General features: G+C 40.8%; 1 long non-coding RNA gene across 2 annotated transcripts; it reads right to left on the minus strand.

Moving 5' to 3' along the window:
* Nucleotides 1-378: 378 nt before the first annotated feature.
* Gm32259 lies at nt 379-14,967 on the minus strand. 2 transcript variants are annotated; one of them, XR_872635.1, is made up of 4 exons: nt 14,896-14,967; nt 3,501-3,562; nt 2,312-2,411; nt 379-691 (listed from the first exon to the last, which is right to left on the minus strand). It is a non-coding gene; the product is annotated as a predicted gene, 32259 (long non-coding RNA). The 2 variants fall into 2 exon arrangements; XR_381416.2 differs by lacking the exon at nt 14,896-14,967 and having other exon boundaries at nt 3,501-3,824.
* Between the last annotated feature and the right edge of the window lie 2,677 nt (nt 14,968-17,644).

Genomic DNA, 17,644 nt, shown 5'->3' on the forward strand with positions numbered 1-17,644 from the left:
ATATGTATGGATTGTTATATATGTATATAAAATATTATACTTACACATAATTATATATAATGTATATTATATATAATATATTAGGTCATATACAACTGGCTACTCACTCTCATTTCCTTTTCCTACTTTCACTGTCTCCTTACTCTTCCCAACTAGTTCCAATGTCCCTCTTCTCCTTTCTTGTCTTTAAGAAACAAACAACTGATTTTTTTAATATTTTATTTTATTTTTTCCGTTTTTATTAATTATTTTATGTATTTACATTTCAAATGTCATTCCCTTTCCTGGTTTCCCCTCCAGAACCCCCTTCCCCCCTCCCCCTGCTTCTATGAGGATGCTCCCCCTCTCACTCACCCACTCCCACCTCCCCCACACTGGCATTCCTCTACACTAGGGAATCATTGATGGAGATGATCATGAGAAGACAGGAAGGGGATGATCTTGCCATAGATGAGGAGCAGCCAGCCGAGGTGTAGGACGCTCTCAAGACCTCACTTCAGAAGAGGCAAATTTGTCCCTGTGATGTCACCGAGAAGGATGCTCTTCGTGGCACCGAGGCCTTGCAAAGTCTAACTCCCTGAAGAATGGAGAATACACTCTGCCCCTGCTATATCAGTGAGGCCATCTCCATGTTGATGTGTCTCCTGATTCAGCAGCTGTGTGTGCCTAGGACACCATACTGAATGTATGCCTGCAAATGTTTGGCACAACAGAACTTTAGTTTTAGATCAGTTTGCCTGGACTCTGCTTGGTTCAATATCCTCTATTCCTATACTGTCTAATGACCACACACTGCTTTCCAGTAAATCCTGATGTTGGGAGAGAGAACAATTGTCTCTCCCTTCAGTGAGAACTTTCTTATTCTTTGTCTTCTATCCCCCAAGCTTTAATTTATTATGACTCTTATCATCACACTGGACAGCAATGTCACCTACTGTTTAAGGAAACTTTCATTCATACGATAGTGTTTTCTTTAATCTGGAAAAATAGTGTATGCATCCATTTTGAGGACTCTCTTCACAGTTATCATTTTAGTATTCTCAGAGGAATTGGTTTAGAATTGGTTGCTGGCTTTGTAAAAATTTAAGACAATTTAACAATGAAGCCATTTGACCCAGAATTCTGACTCACCAGGAAACTTCCATAATAGTTTCAGGATATTGAAGAGGCATAGACATATTAAAGTTTTCTATTTCTTCCTAGATACTTTTACTATATGGGCATATCTAAGAATTTTTTTCATTGCAATTAGATTCAAAAACATATTGGCAAAATTTTGCTTTTTTCTATTAGCTTACTATTCTGAACGTGTCAGATTTTTACCACTGTAACAAATACCCAAGGAAGCAGGTTAAAGGGTAAGAGATGCATACTGGTCATGTTTTCAGAAGTTTCAGTTCAGGGTTGGCTAGCTTTGTTGCTTCAGGGTAATGGTGAGGTAGGAAATCAAGGTAGAGAGTTTGAGAGAGCAGTCTCGGAGCAATGGGTAACAGAAAGTGGGAGAGGGAGAAGGAGGAGAGAGGTAGGGAGAAGGGGGGAGAAAGGGAGGGGGAGAGAGAGAGAGAGAGAGAGAGAGAGAGAGAGAGAGAGAAACAGAGACAGAGCGACAGAGAGACAGAGAGAGAGGAGAGAAAGAGAATGCTTGTCTCAGTGATCTCTTCTTGCACTTTTACCCCACTGGGTCCTAGTCTATGAGCAGATACTTCTCACAGTCACATCACTTTCTATTTCTGTGTAAATGTTCTCAGACACATCCATAACAATGGATCAACCGTCAGCGTCACATCTTTATGTTTCTAATTTGGTAAGTGAAGACCCTTTTTAAAAAGTGAGCATCTTCCAATTTAGTTAGAAAGCACCCAGAACATCCTAAAGGCAAGAATGGGATGAATAAATGTGCACAAAATGATACATGAAGACCATGGCACATACAGCCAGAGAAAACAGGGAATAAAGACTATCTCCTAGGCAACTTGACATAAAGCCCCATACTATAGATTACTATATACTATATACTACTATATACTATAGATATCCTGTCCAGAGTTGCTGCTATTCAAAATGCTTGTCTGATTTTTTTTACCTCATAATGAGACATTTGAGACAAATATATCTCAAACAGCAATGTTAATATCAGCACAGTCACAAGCATGAGGCAGACTTTATAATCAACAGATAGAATATTTATAATAGTTATCAATGATACGTTAGGGCCCTTGTAGAAAAAGAAATTGATACCCAGAATCATAAACAAGTGATAAATATGGAACCTCTATGAAGGAATCAGTGTAAATGTTAGAACTCAACGCACTCCAATGCTGCTGGCAAGGCCTCGCGTGGGTACATCAGGAGAGCGGGTCCAGCCAGGACAAGAACTGGAGATCCAGGATAGACGAATGGGCTCTTACAAGCTAGAATGCAAAGACATAAAAGGCATGAATGTTTCTAATAGGGAACTATGAATTGCATCTGGTAGAATGGCCATTTTTATAATATTAACCCTACCAATCCATGAACAATGAGAGCTCTGTCAATTTTTCATATTCTTAAAGTTTTCATTGTGCAAGTCTTTTGCTTTTATTACGAGATTTATACCAATATATCTTTGAATCTGTTGTGAATTTGCTGTTATTTTCTGATTATTTCTAAATACGCTTGTTGTGTGTATGTAGAAAGGCTACTGAGTTTTGTGTGTTTGATTTACATCTTCCTTGTGTTTTTGTTTTTGTCAACTTCACAAAAGTTAGAATTATCTGGAGGAGGAACCTCAACTGAGAAAATACCTCCATCCATATTGTCTATAGGGAATTTTCTTTATTGGTGATTAATGTGAGTGGGCCTAGCCCATGGGTATGGGTGAGCTAACCTTGGGCATATGGTCCTAAGTTTTGTGGGGAAGCAGATTAAGCAACCAGAAAGAGTAGCCCAGTAGGCAGCACCCCTCCATGGTCTCTGTATCAGTTTTACGCCCAGTGCTCTGCCTGAGTTCCTGCCCCAACTTCCCTGCTGTAAGATTAAGTAAGCCCTTCCTTCCCTGAGCTGCTTTGGTCATGGTGCTTTATCACAGCAAAAGAAACTAACTATGCACTGCTAGCTTGCTGAGTGTGTTTATCAGCTATAGGTCATATCTGGAGTAGTCATTAGGCTCTTTTGTGTATAGGACTATATCAACTTCAAATAAGGATACTTTGACTCCTTCCTACTTGTATCACCTTTATCACCTTAATTCATCCCATTGCCCATCTAAGACTTCAATTACTACCTGAACAGGTAGTGGGAGAGTAGACATCCTTGTCTTGTTCCTTATTTTAGTGAAAATGATTGAAGGGTTTTGTGGGTTTTTTTTTTCCCATTTAGCAAGATGTAGGCTGCAGGCTTACTATATATTGTCTCTATTGTGCTGAGATACATCCCATGTACTTTCAGTTTTTCAAGGACTACTATGATTAAAGAATGTTGGATTGAGTAATAGAACATGGAAAAATCAAGCTGGTACTTACATGGAAACTTCATTCCTCCTGGCTGGCTGTCACAGTACTGGAACGTGCTCTGTCCCTCCATGCTACCAAGGAGAATAACGCTGGTAATAATCAGTGTTACCCAGATGTGAACCCTGTGAGTTACAATAATGACCAACCTTGCAATACATGCCCACTGGTGTAATAGTGACATATAGGTCATGAAAGTAACCAACCAGTTTCTAATGAGATTTACAGTCCTCTCCACAAGTTGAAACCCATATTTGGCATCACTGTTTAATCAAAATAGTGTGACTAGATAAGTCATTGGCCCTAAGGAAAAGCTATTACTGCTAGTCTGCTAAATAAGACGTAGTGTTAAATTAACTTCTAATGATTTTCTAGTATATCCATAGGCTAGTGCTCCTCTCCACCTTCATCGGAGAAGCCTTTGGTTTTTGATTGTTTTACTTTATTTTATTTTTACAGTAGATGGCAATTAATAAAAAGACCCACAACTAGCTACTGTGTGTAGAGAAAAGGGGTCTGTAGAATGTTCCTTCCTAAATGGGACATCTATATCATAACCTCCTTCCTCGTAAGGCTCAGGGGTCACTGAGAAGGGAGGAGGAGCAGAAAGATTATGAAAGCCAAAGATGGTACTTGACTAAAAGAAGCAGTGTTTCCTGCATGTGGCAGGGTAGTTACACGCACGAACTCATAGCCGTTGTGTCATTATGCAGAAGAACTGTACAAGCTGAAGACAGACAAAATCCCAGCATGTAGAGGAAAGGTGGGCAAGAAGTCTCAGCCCTAGTAGAGTCAGCTTTCTTTAATGAGACTGTGATAGAAGTTAAGGCATTACATTCAGGCTGTGACTCTGGTTTAGTGGTAACACATGTATGAGCCCCTGGGCTCAATCCTGAATACTGACAAAAACAAACAAACAAACAAACAAAACCAAAACAAACCAAAACAAACAAGCAAACCAAAAACCTTTTCTGAGGAATTACATAGTGATATATAATCATTTCCCAAAGAAAACACACTAATATTTGTAGGCTTAGACTTTTCAAAACCTACTTTATTTAAAGTTCAGGGGAAAAAGAACATTCATAGAAAAAGGAAGTTGTGGACCCATTTAGAAGTAGTTCATTGGGGGTGATTCCACTCTTTATTGTCTGGAAACCAGCAGTCAGATTCAAAAGCAAACACCAAACATGAATGGTATCAGTGTATGATCTAGCAGAAGCAGCTAGGCTCCAACAAATCAGCACAAGTCAGTGGAAGTGTCCAGAAACAGCCAGAATACCACAAGAAGTTCTTTGGTACATTTCCCTCTGTGAGGTGAAGACCGAAGAAGACCAACAAAGAACAGAGAAGTATTTCATGGGATGGAAATGCAAGAGTGTCCTCTCACTGTCTGTGTGGTTCTATCTTTATTCTTCCTATACATCATGTGCCCTGTCAACTGTCTTCAGCAAAATATCCCATGCCCTCTCAACAGACAGCTTCTAAAAGAACATCACATAACACAACTGAGTTGTTAAAGAAACCAGAAATTTCCATATAATATCCCCCTTTCTGTCTTGAAGAATTGTCTTTTTCTCTAACATTAATAATCTACACACATAGAAATAATTATGAGAACCATAAAAATAGAACTTTATATCACATTTAAATAAGCTGCTTGTGTACAATATATCAAACAATAGTCAAAACAAACTTAAGTTTCTATCACTGAACAATAGCCAATCAAAACAACCTTAAATTTCTGTCAAGATACAATAAACAATCAATATATAATTAAACAAAATAACCTTACATTTCTATCAACATATATTAATCTATGACAAACTAAAATATTTAAGACTCAGTTGTATCATGTGATGTTTTTCTGGAAACTGTTTTATGAAAGAATGTTTTGCTGAAGCAGACATGTGGGAGGACATTTTTGCTGAAGCAGACAGGTGGGAGGACATTTTTGCTGAACAAGACACATGGGAGGGCATCTTGCTGAGAACAGACATGTGGTGTTTTTCTGGAAGTGGCCTAGAAAAGGGGCATGTGATGTTTTGCTAGAGTGGATGCTTAAGAAGACACAGGATATTTGGAAAGAATATAAGTACAACCTAACAGACAGTGGACCAATGCTGTGGCATTGAATCACCTTGCCATTGTTTGCTGGTCTTCTTTGGGCTCTGTTGATGCTGGCACTATGGCATTGGTGGCATTGGTTTGCTTTGCCTTCTTCCTTGGCTTCGTAGAGAGAAACACAACAAAGAACTTCTCATGATATTCAGGCGGTTACTTGCCACTTTCCCAGACTCCAGCCAATTGGCAGAGCCCTGTGGTTTCTTCTGGATTGAACTGCCATTGATGATTTCTGATGGTGTTTGTGAGTAGATCAAGCTACTATTGCTGATTCCTGCGAACTAGACTGCTGATATCCAGACAACAAAGATTGAAATCGCTCCCAAAGAACGATTTCTAAACAGGTCCACATCCCCCTTAAGCTCTCCAGTAACGCTGGTGGAAAGGGAGGTTAAAGGGATTATTAAAGAACCCTTACTAAAGTGGGTTTTGATAAAGCTAAGCCACAGACGTGAGTTGTGCTCACACCTGAATTTAGGAAGATAGCTACCTCTGACAGCTCTACCCTGTAGCCCCCACAATGTGCAAGGACATGGGGTATTTCTGCCCTCAGAGGCAACCAGAAAGGGAAAATAAAATTCTGGTGATGGCCTCAACACTCGAGTCAATGAAAATATGAGAGATTTTCAAAAAGAAAAGCTGGGGATTATTTTGAAAATTTGAGCCTAGCAGGAGGGAAGATCTGATACCAAAGACCTATCAATACTTTGCATTAACCTACTCTTTCATTCCAGAGTGTATTTTACAAATCTGAGTCCCATTCATACCCCATAATAAAAAGTAAATATATAAGTAATAAATTTATATAAATAATTTTAATACTATTATGAAATAAGATATAATGGTGTATAGAAAAAAAGAAAAGTGGATAGTCCCATAAAATAAATGGAGGTTGTTTCAGAGAATGCAATCTTTCACGAAATAGAAAGGGGAAATCGCACCCTCAGGAAGGAAACAGAAGTCTGTGATTTAAAGCTATTGTCACAGGTAAAGCTGCCATGAAGCACGCAATGCACTCCTTTCATAAACACTCTCCATGCTTGTGTGAAGATCTTATGGAGATGGCTTAAAGTTAGAGAATGATGAAATCAAGCTTCCTGAAAATTGAGAGGAAACGAGAAAGAAAACTATGCCCTCCAAGTAATACAATAGGAGCCATTTCAAAAATCAAAGGAAGGAGAAACTGACTCCCACCTGCTACTCTTCTGCTGAAGGTTTCCAGGGGCAACGCTTATGAGACATGGAAAGAACCATAAGCCCAACTCTGCCATGAAGGAGCCCGGTGTAGGGGAATCAAGGGCATGGAGGTGAGAGTGGGTGGGTGGGTACAAGAACAACTTCATAGAAGCAGGGGTAGGAGGGGAGAATGGGATAGGGGTTTCTGGGAGGGGGGAAATGAGGACAGGAGATAACATTTGAAATGTAAGTAAAGAAAATATCCAGTAAAAAAAGACTCAAGACAAAGTTGTTTTGAATAATTATGCATGCATATGAATGTAAATATATATGGGGTCTGTTATATTTGGGGGGAAAGTCCTATTTTGTTTATTTTAATTTGAAAAAATGCATGTGTATGTATATGTTTGAGCTCGTTTGGGTTTATATGCACCACGTGAGTGCAGGAGCCCCAGGAGACTGGAAGAGGGCACTGGATCTGCTAGAACTGGAGTCATAGGAGGCTATATGTTTCCATATAGGTGATGGAAACTGAACCTAAGTCCTTCCTAAGGGCAGTAAGCACTCTCAGGCACAGACCCATACCTGAAGCCCTACTGTTTAAAACACTTTTGTTGTTGATGAGGATTAAGGTCAGAAGTTTCCACTATGCTTAGCACATGTCTCCAATCTGAGCTGCGTCCCAAAGTTGTCACAAGCCCTGGAGAGATGATGCTTATAAAAGTCTAAGACAATCCTAGAATTAGTGTCTTTTCTACCTTTATCATCACTGTAACATATTGGTTAATTCAAGGATGGAGAGTATACTGAGTGATTAAAACCATATATATGCCTTTCAACAGTTCTTCCTATCCAGAGCCCAGCCCAGCCATAGAGACATTAAGTCTCAACACAAGAGTAACATTTAGCAGTAGAGAAAGTAAAGAGACTCTTGGGTTCTCTAAAATAACAGAACTTATAGAATGATATAAGATATATTCTATAAGAATGCACTTACAGAATGATGTATATGATTTATTAGAATGACTTACAGGCTGTGGTCCAGCTAATCCAACAATTGTTAACTATGGCTAAATACCCAAGAGTTCAGTAGTTGTTAGGTCCACAAGGCTTGTATGTCTTAGCTAGTCTTCAGTATATGCCAGAATTGGGCTCTAATGCCAGTGAAGAAACTGACTTGCTAGTGAGATGAGAAAATGTTGGCAAAGAACAAAAGCTTTCTTCTTGCATGCCTTTACATAGGGTTCCAGCAGAAGGCATGGATCAGATCAAAGGTGTGCCTTCCCACCTCAGAAATCTGGACTAGAAGTGGACCTTCCCACTCCAAATTAAGCAAGAATACCCCAGAGTTGTGTCCTTTTGGATTTTAGTTAATTCCAAATGTAGTCAAGCTGTCAACCAAGAATAGGCATCACAGATACCTCATTTGTAGTTCTTTCCTATTTATTGATGAAGTGGTCTTCTGAGATGGTAAAATACATATTGTAGATGCATATAAATATATGTTACATATTGCATCATGTGCTAACGAATTCAGGGCATTCTAGATGTCATCATAAGATAGGCAAGGAAATGCTAGGAGTACATTCTCAGAGCTTTTAATATACCTCACTACTCAGTTACACAGTTTTTAGAAGTTGCCAAATTAAGTAAACAAAAAATTCCTTCTATTTTCTAAATCCTAATGCTATTTTTTAAGAGGGGCATAAATTGGACGGCCACAATGTTAACTGGGTTTTCCTAAGGGATTTTGTTTTTTAAGCATTCTTAAGACATCCTGAGGGCTGGGGAGATTGCTCAGTGTATATTAGCACTTGGTGCATACACCTAATGACTCACGTTTAGTTACTAAAAGATTAGCAACCATGTATAATCTTACTACATCTATGGAGAATGAGAGGTGGAGACCAGAGACTCTCCAGGATCTCAGGGGCGAGCTGTCCTAGTTTACATATTGCTTTTAGAGTTCTTAGTGTTATAACATGGTGACATAAACAGATGGGGTGTATGATTCAACAGGACAGTTCCTTCTGATAGTCACCAGTCTAGTGTCTTTTGCTGCAGGGGCAAAAATCACAGATATTACAAGGTAGTCCTGAGTGGTAAGCACTATCATTCAATCAACTACAGATTTATTACCTCTACTCAAGTCTCACTGTATTATACTGACAGTTCTATGATCCAATAAAGTTGTAACTGCTTGTATCTTACTGCCTTTGTTATATGAAAAAAGAGGGAACCCTTTCTAGCAATGCAGGGATTGGGGATGCGGGGGCTATTATGGCATGTTTAAATGTCCTGGTGACACTTAAAATATAAACCAAATAAGAAGAACCACATAAAATCATTTCTAGATGCATACCATCCTGAAATTTGCCATCCATGTATCTTTCTCAAGAACTTCCTAGAATAATTAATCTACCAAAGTTAAGAGTAAACCCAGGGAAGTGTCCAACCAGAGACATGCAGGAGTCCCAGAAAATGATAAATGATGTCCTCAAAATGGCAGCCCAATGTTTGTCAGTCAAATCACAGAAATACAAGAATTCAGAAGGCTCGTGTAAGGGCAAAACAAGTGGGTGACATGGGGCATGTGTGTCACAGCCTGCTCAGCTGCTGGGGAACTCTTTCTATGTAGAGTTCTTAGGCATCACGACCTGATCATGTACCCATAGCATCAGAGAGGACACAATTTATCATGCAGATCCAGGGCAGTTGTCAGGGTGCATGTCAGTTGAGATATATTATGAGTTAAAGGCTATTCTCGGTCACAAAACAAGAGCCTGATTCACAAATTCAAAGAACAAGAAAAATAAGAAAGAAATGGAAAAAAAAAAACCATAGTGTCCTGGACTTGGGGTATTTTTAAACTATCATTAAATTCACACTTCGCTTGGAGGTCACTGAGCAGCATATGAGCAAAGCCTGCTTCTATCTGTAATCAGCAGCCTACATTAAAGCACAGAGTTCCCCTATCCTCTGAATGTCACTAACCAATGATCATTTCCAGCTTTAGTGATTTAAAAATGCCTTAATGATTTAAAAGATGTTCCTCTTGTGGCTGGAAGAGAGTGGTATGGGACTTCACTGCAGAAGGGTCTGTTACCCTTCTTGAAAGATAATGTTTATTAGGGCTTAGTCTAGAACTCAATAAATAAATGTGACATGCTATTAATATTGGTAACAGTTATCCAAACTTGAACGAGGGAATATTGCTCATAAGTTAATCTTAGCAGCCACAAAAATAAAATCCAAAATTATGTGATGACAGATACCATAAGTCTGTCTCACCACATGAAGCCCAAATAACTTCATGGCTGGCTTGCTGCCTCTTCAATCTGGGCTTGCCTGTAGCTCCAGGAACCTGTACGGCATGTATAGATGTACAAATTCCATTCGTGTCATATAAGAAGAGAAAAGATAAGAGTCTGACCCAAGTGTGTCTCCCTCCCATAGGACGAATGTCCATTTCCTTTCTGAGGAGTTAATTAGTCACCTATATTCTCTAACATTCTGGGAACCATTTAAGGTAGAAGTTACATCTTCCTCCTATGGCTTCTTCAAATCATGGAAAAGAGAAATCTGAGCTAGGTGTGTTAGAACGCAAACGAAGACAGCAAAGTAAACACACTCACATCTTCAGTCAAAGGTTTACTGCTAGCTAACCCATGGATCCAGCCCAGGATAGAAGATCTCTGTAAATAACTGGTTGATTAATTAACATAGGATATGCAGATTACAAAGCACAGTATGAACCACACAGTCATGTGAATCAAGTGGGGATTAACTATACCTTCTAAAATAATGTTCTAGTCCTTTAAATCTCTTCCAAGTACAATATGCAATATTTTGTTATAATCAGAGAAGCAGATGAACCACTGTAATGTAGTTCATAAAATAATTTACTCACCAAACAAAAGAAACAATGTTTTGCTATTTTGTCTTCATAGCATCTACCTTATGCCAAAACAAATAAATTAATTAAATTAAATAAAGAGCTAGAATATGAAGTACAGGCCTTACACATCGAAAAGAGATAAATAGAAGATATCCTGGAAGAGTTAAGATAAATACCTTATTGTTGAAAAATATAGAAACAGTTGCTGCTGTTAAGTGAAGACCATGAATCTTTAGATCAATGCACGACATTAAAGGTCTTTTTGTCAAATCTCCCGCTCACTTGCCCAGAAAGCCTATCAATATAGCTTACACAGAGTTAAAGCAAGGAACTGTAGGGCAGGGGCAGGCTAGTCCTTGTTCTAAGTGACTATGAACTATATGAAGCAGTGGCTTTCAGCCTGTGTCTTGCCCTGAATAACTTTATTCTACAAGCAGCACATGGCTTCATATTGAGTGCAGAAGCAGGATAATGCATCTCGTTGTGCACACGGATGCCACCACTTGTCCAGCACCAGTCATGAGGCACAGACTGATAACTTATCCTTTCAAGTATATAGTCTAATGAAAGTATCAAAGTCTACTGGAAACACGTGAGCACATGAGTATATTCAAACTGTATCAAAGGGGGGGGGGTGAAACCATATTGAACACATTAGACCAACAAACATCCTCACTTACACTCCTGAAAAAGGACATATAGGGTGACAACGGTTATGACCTACCAACACATCACCATGAAGATAGAAAGGTGGAGAAGACAAAAAGGAAAGAAAAAGGAAGGATGCCCTGACTGTCCCACTGACTCAAAGTCAAAGATACTTCATAGCAAACAACGACACAATTGCCAACAAAGTTGTGTGTTTTCCTAAAGTCACCTCAAAGAAGGATGCTAAAACCAACAAAGGAGCCATGCTTGCTCATATCCGGTAAGCATTGCCTTTAGGATCACTCATCAGCCCGCCTCTCTCATGCATAAGCCTAAATCTCACCCCATGAATCTGTCTCACAATTTTATTTACAAAAGGAAGTGCTTTTAGATGGGAGAAATGAGTAAACCAAGTTTAAAAATTTATATTTAACTTTTAAATTTCTCTTCTGTAAATCTTGCTCTGAATTACACCATTTAAGCAATGTAACTTGGGGAGCTACAAAATCATAAGCGTAGCTATAGTAAAGACGAGGAGGTGTGTGTGTCTATTAAGAAGCTAACATTCATTTCTTGAGACTGTGTACTGCCTTTTTCCTAAGCTTACTAAGTCTACCTCACTCTTGCTAGTCCTGAACTGTTCTCTGGCACAGGACCCTGCCCTGCCTGAGTGTAGGTTTCTAAAACAAATGCCCCCTGCTGCTGTGAAGAGCTTTTGACTGTGTCTTCCCACCACTGCTGCTGGCATCTTCTTTAGGGACTTGTCCAGCATCTGCAAACCAAGGAGCAAAATCTCAGATGAAAGCAGCCCTGCACCATAGTAGCTGAGAAGTTCCAATTCCAGGACTGTGAAAAAGTAAACTTCTGCAGTTTCATCCACTGAACACGAGGCACCTCAGCGTGAAAGCAGCCACCATAGTGCAGAAAGGTACCCAGAACATCAGTGACAACTCTCAAGCAGGCCAGAGACTGACTGTAACATCTCCGTTCCTATAAGCCTAATGACATCAAGAGCTGATATATGCACCGATGAAAAATGCACTACCCATAAGCTCGGTTCTGCCAATTATGTTTCTATAGGCACGGTTTATAGACACGGTTTCTGAATACCACTTTTTTTTTTTTTTGTCAAAAAAACTGCCCCACCATTCATTGAATTCCAAACAAAAATCTGCATGTTAAAAACTCAGGGACAATCATCTGCTGATTTTATTCACAATTTAGTAGCTTAGATACCTGCATCATCCATTCGTGGGCTTTGTCTCTTTTTGTGCCCCATGAAAATTGCAGTTACGTTGTAGGGAATGGGATGCAAAAAAGACGTTCTAGGACCATTAATCTAGTAAGAATGAGTCCTGATTGCTTGAAGTGAGGAGGAAATTTTGTTGCAACTTAACAAAGTCTCTGAAATTATATTTCAGTTATATAGCATTTCTTAAAAAAATCAGTGAGATGACAAACTGATCTCTAACAAAGTCCAGGAAACTGTCAAGCCATCTCCATCTACCCCTTAACTGCTCGAGAATATAACGAGCAGTTGTCATGAGGTATTCAAAGCCCTGAAGGTCAGAGGGAGCAGGGGCCTTTGCAGTAACAGAGGAACAAGTGATAAGGAGAGAAAGACCCCACCCTACATTGGGTTTAATGTACTGTCCCTATATGCCTTCTTGCAGGAATAGACTGCAGGCTGCTGTGGTAGTATCTGAGAATATGCTTCAAATCCCTCTATTAGTGATTTGTAGCCAGTTGGAGAGCCACATTTGACCTAAGGAAAAGCCAAGTGCCCTGGCCATTAGAACTTGACATGTTGATTTACATATAAATAAGAAGTAAAAAATGATACCGCTGTGAACTTACTATGGGTTTCTTCCATAAGATTATAAGCAGATGGAGAGAGAACTCTATGGCATCCTCTTAGTGACTCCGTATTATGTCGAACTCTGGTCATCAGGCTATGCCTTGCTTTGGGTGGGTTCATACTACAACCCAAAAGTTAGCTCCATTTGAGTTGTAGAGACCAACACCTTTCTAGCCCCAGCTATAAGGCAATGGCTGATAAATAACTTATTTATGCAAGTAAAATTTCATTTATGCGCTTATGGAGATGTGTGGACATTTCCAGAAGGAGAAAGGCCATAAAACAACTCTTGCCCTAACTCCGCCCTGGATCAAAGTGGCCTCACAGACAGAAGACCTAAGTGTCTATGAATTTGCCAGCAGATGAATCACGGGCTTCCAACCTCCAGAACTAGGAAGGCTGCATATCTGTGGTAATATATGATAGCAGCCCAAGCTGGTTTCACAACAGGTACAAAGAAACCAGTAGACGTTGGACTAGAGATGGAGATCGGGTCGATGGAAACCTATAACCAACATGAATAGGCAGCCATACATGCACACATGGTTATAAACCATGGGGTTTTCGGTTGTTTGGGATCTGAAGTGACCACTGAAGTGCATCAGCAGAATACTGAAGGTTTGCTATTCAGCCTCTGGGACTACTGAGTGTTGTATGACTGTTAGGAAGCAGGCTCTGGTAGAAGGGAGTTAGCTTATCAGGAGCATACCATTGAAAGGAATAGTGCTGACTCAGCCTTCTCTCTATCTCTTTGCTCTCTGTGACCATAATGTGAGCAGCATCTTCTACCATGTGTCCCCACAGAATGTCCTGCCTCAACAAAGACCTAAGGCAACTGAGCTAGCCAATCGTGAACTAAAATCTTCACAACACGAGCCTATATTAAACTTTCTTCCTAATAAGTTGCCTCAGGCAGGGCAAACACACAACCCAAGTGACCAAAGAACTCCTGCCTTGGCCAATTTCCTGTTTCTGCCAAAATAAAGCATGGAGGCCTCGTGGCTCCTGAAACCTAAGCAGGGAAATCTGGCTCCTGGAGGTAAGTAGGATTTCTTCCCCTGCAGCTGCCCAAGCCCCACACAGTTAGCTGTGACCTCTGCCCCCCTAAACTTGGCAACAAAGACAGAACTTCTCAGTTCTCTTCCCAGCAATGTCCTCAACCTCCCACTCAAGGATCCTCTTGAAAACTTTGGCCACCAGAAGGCTTGCATGACCTCTTTCTGTGAGGTAGATTGACAAGCAACTGCCAGCCTACCTGAGCACTCATGAGATCCTAAGGACAGGGTTGGTTCTATGGAGTTCTGTTCCTAAGGACAAGAGTGATTCAAATGAGACAACAGTTTTACTTACAGTACCATCTTCTACTTTCTCTCCTACACACTCTGGAACCAGGCAACCACATGCTGTGTTGAACCTGATCTGCCCTGACCTGATCCTTGTCTCTCAGTGAAGGCTGAATTCAGCAAAATCTAAAGTCTAGCTCCAACTGGCCTCCATGCCAGGGCCTCTACTTTTGCATCCAGTCTACCCTGGCTTCTCTGTCTGACTTCAGTAGGTACATGAATGGCCTTGGCTCTTAGTTTTACTGGGCTAGACTCCAGAAGTACTGTTCTGGCTCAAGTAGTAGTAACTAAAAACTACACACATGGAAAATAAGCTAAGGAAAACTGCCATGCTTCACCTGTACCCAAGCCCTTGCCTACCTGGCATTGCCTGCAAAGAAGAGCACGGCACTCACCAACCAGGAGCAGGAGGCTGGGGCTGACAAGGGTGGCACCTGGAGCCACCAGAGGTCTGGAGTTTAGATACAAACATTGACAGAGCTGCTCATCTACGCTGTGCTGGCTTTCCTCTCACTTCCCTGACTTCAAATATAGCAAACACCCAAGAGAGTGTTTGTGCATCTGTACCTCCAGCCATAGAGCCAGGTGCGTTTTTCTTTTCTTTTTCTATTTTGAATCAAAGCAAAAAAAACAAAAACAAAAGGAGAGATAAAAGTATTCAGATGCTGAGGGTTATAATCAATGCACCTGCTGGTATTAGCTCCCCAAATATGCATATTCTTCTGGCATATCGCTTGGTGGTAAGGAATGAGGCAGAAATCGGGACTCCTTGTGTTGTATTGACTGCATTGTCCCAAGAAAATGCAGTGGCAATGGGTTCCTTCTGCCCCCTTCCTTCCTCTTAAGGAGTAGCCTGTCTGTTAATATAAGGCAGTTTACAGAGGTGTGCCTGGTTAGAAATGGAAGACATAGCCTCTTCCTTGGGGCAGTTTCTAAATGAGTTATCACATGTGGTTTTTTTTTGTTCAGCCATCCCCGTGCTGCTAGAGATGTTGAAGGTGTGAAAATAAATGGCACAGATTGGTGAGCCACATGAGAGGTTCATACTTAAGGAGACAGGGATAAATAAATTAAACTAAGACAGCGGGATGTGTCCTGCTCAGTGTTTATGTGAATGTCTCCACGAGCATTGAAAAAGGAGAATAATAAAATATCATAAGTATAAAATGACAGTGTGCTATCAGATTCAGTAGGTATTTTTCTCTAAATGTTGTACCTGTGATTACCAATTTTTTTCACAGGCAATTTTTAAATGACTAGTCTTCTAAAACTTAATCTATGCCAGAGGAGTAAAATAATGCTGTGTTTATCTATTCCATCATTCTCAATAAATATATTTAATGGTGCAAACTAAAGCTCTCGCTTCAGAAACTGAACATATGAAAGTTTACTTTTTTCAAATGTGGAAATGTATGACAGGCTGCCTGTTGGCCTGTTGGAAGGAAGGTGCTTCCCCCTAGTGTCCAGTTAAGGTATTTGAAAGCCCTGCCTGCAAGACCAGAATGTCTTCCCAGACCTCTGACTACTGGGGAAATGACAAGTAAATGACTCCTCCCTTTGCAGGAGTGACAGCGATTGTTCTCATACGGATACTATTGTAATTACAAAGAGAGAATCGCGGTTTGAACTTCTGGATGTTTTGAGTGTGTGTGTGTGTGTGAGTGTGTGTGTGTGTGTGTGTGTGTGTGTGTGTTTGAGTCTAAGCAATATTAAAAAGCTACAGCTATGAGTGGATGAGGAGTAGAACAAAAAACAAGGGTTTTAGGAGCACAGTAGTGACAAAGCTGCTACTGGGTCGTGACCACTAAGGTGAGCACTGGGTCATCACCACTAAGGTGAGCACTGGGTCATCACCACTAAGATGAGCACTGGGTCATCACCACTAAGATGAACACTGGGTCATCACCACTAAGATGAGCACTGGGTCATCACCACTAAGATGAGCACTGGGTCATCACCACTAAGATGAGCACTGGGTCATCACCACTAAGGTGAGCACTGGGTCATCACCACTAAAGTGAGCACTGGGTCATCACCACTAAGGTGAGCACTGGGTCATCACCACTAAGGTGAGCACTGGGTCATCACCACTAAGATGAACACTGGGTCATCACCACTAAGATGAGCACTGGGTCATCACCACTAAGATGAGCACTGGGTCATCACCACTAAGATGAGCACTGGGTCATCACCACTAAGGTGAGCACTGGGTCATCACCACTAAAGTGAGCACTGGGTCATCACCACTAAGGTGAGCACTGGGTCATCACCACTAAGGTGAGCACTGGGTCATCACCACTAAGATGAACACTGGGTCATCACCACTAAGGTGAGCACTGGGTCATGACCACTAAGGTGAGCACTGTACAATCTCAGGAAATGAGACAGGAGGAGCACAGGAGAAGGATGAGAGACTCTGTGCTTCTCACTCAGGGTTCATGGTATCTTCTAAGAAGAAATATGATCCATCCCTTGTATTTGTTCCTCTTGTATACAGTGGATCAGATGCAGGCCATTCTCCCTTCCGTTGTGTTGTAGCAATGTGCAAAACTGAACATCAGACAGATGAAAAATGCTGTTTTAGGTGTTTCAACTAAGAAAAAGCTAGGAAGCAGCAAAAACGAGGCCTAAGGCCAGGGGTAGATGCCAAGCCCGTGTGGAGTTGGTGATCAGATGACCAAAGAAGTCAGACTTGCTGGCAACATAGACGATCAGCTGACTGGCAAAGTCATGCTCCCTAAGAGCACCATGATTAGATGGTCCTGGTCTTTCCAGGAGTTCCTGCCTGAACAGTCAAACAACGCTTTTTTGACCTCCTTTGAAACGTCTAATAAAAAGAGAAATGCTATCAAATAATTCATTGTTAAAATTTTGTAGCTGATACTAAAGGGAAAAAAATTGGATTGTAGGTCAGGTCAAAATGGATTAGGAATCCACAGAGCATCTGCCCAAGTCAGGTTTCCAGCAGATGACTGGTGTCTGGCCTGGCTGGGCCCTCATTTGGTGATAAGTTATCTTTCTTTACCCTAGGTCAGAGGCACTTCTACACATCTGACTATCATTCAAGTGAGACACAGAGAGGCAATGGGTGCCTGGCCCTGAGGGATGT

Source organism: Mus musculus, chromosome 12 (assembly GCF_000001635.26).
Source record: "Mus musculus strain C57BL/6J chromosome 12, GRCm38.p6 C57BL/6J".
In the NCBI taxonomy this organism is placed as follows: domain Eukaryota; kingdom Metazoa; phylum Chordata; class Mammalia; order Rodentia; family Muridae; genus Mus; species Mus musculus.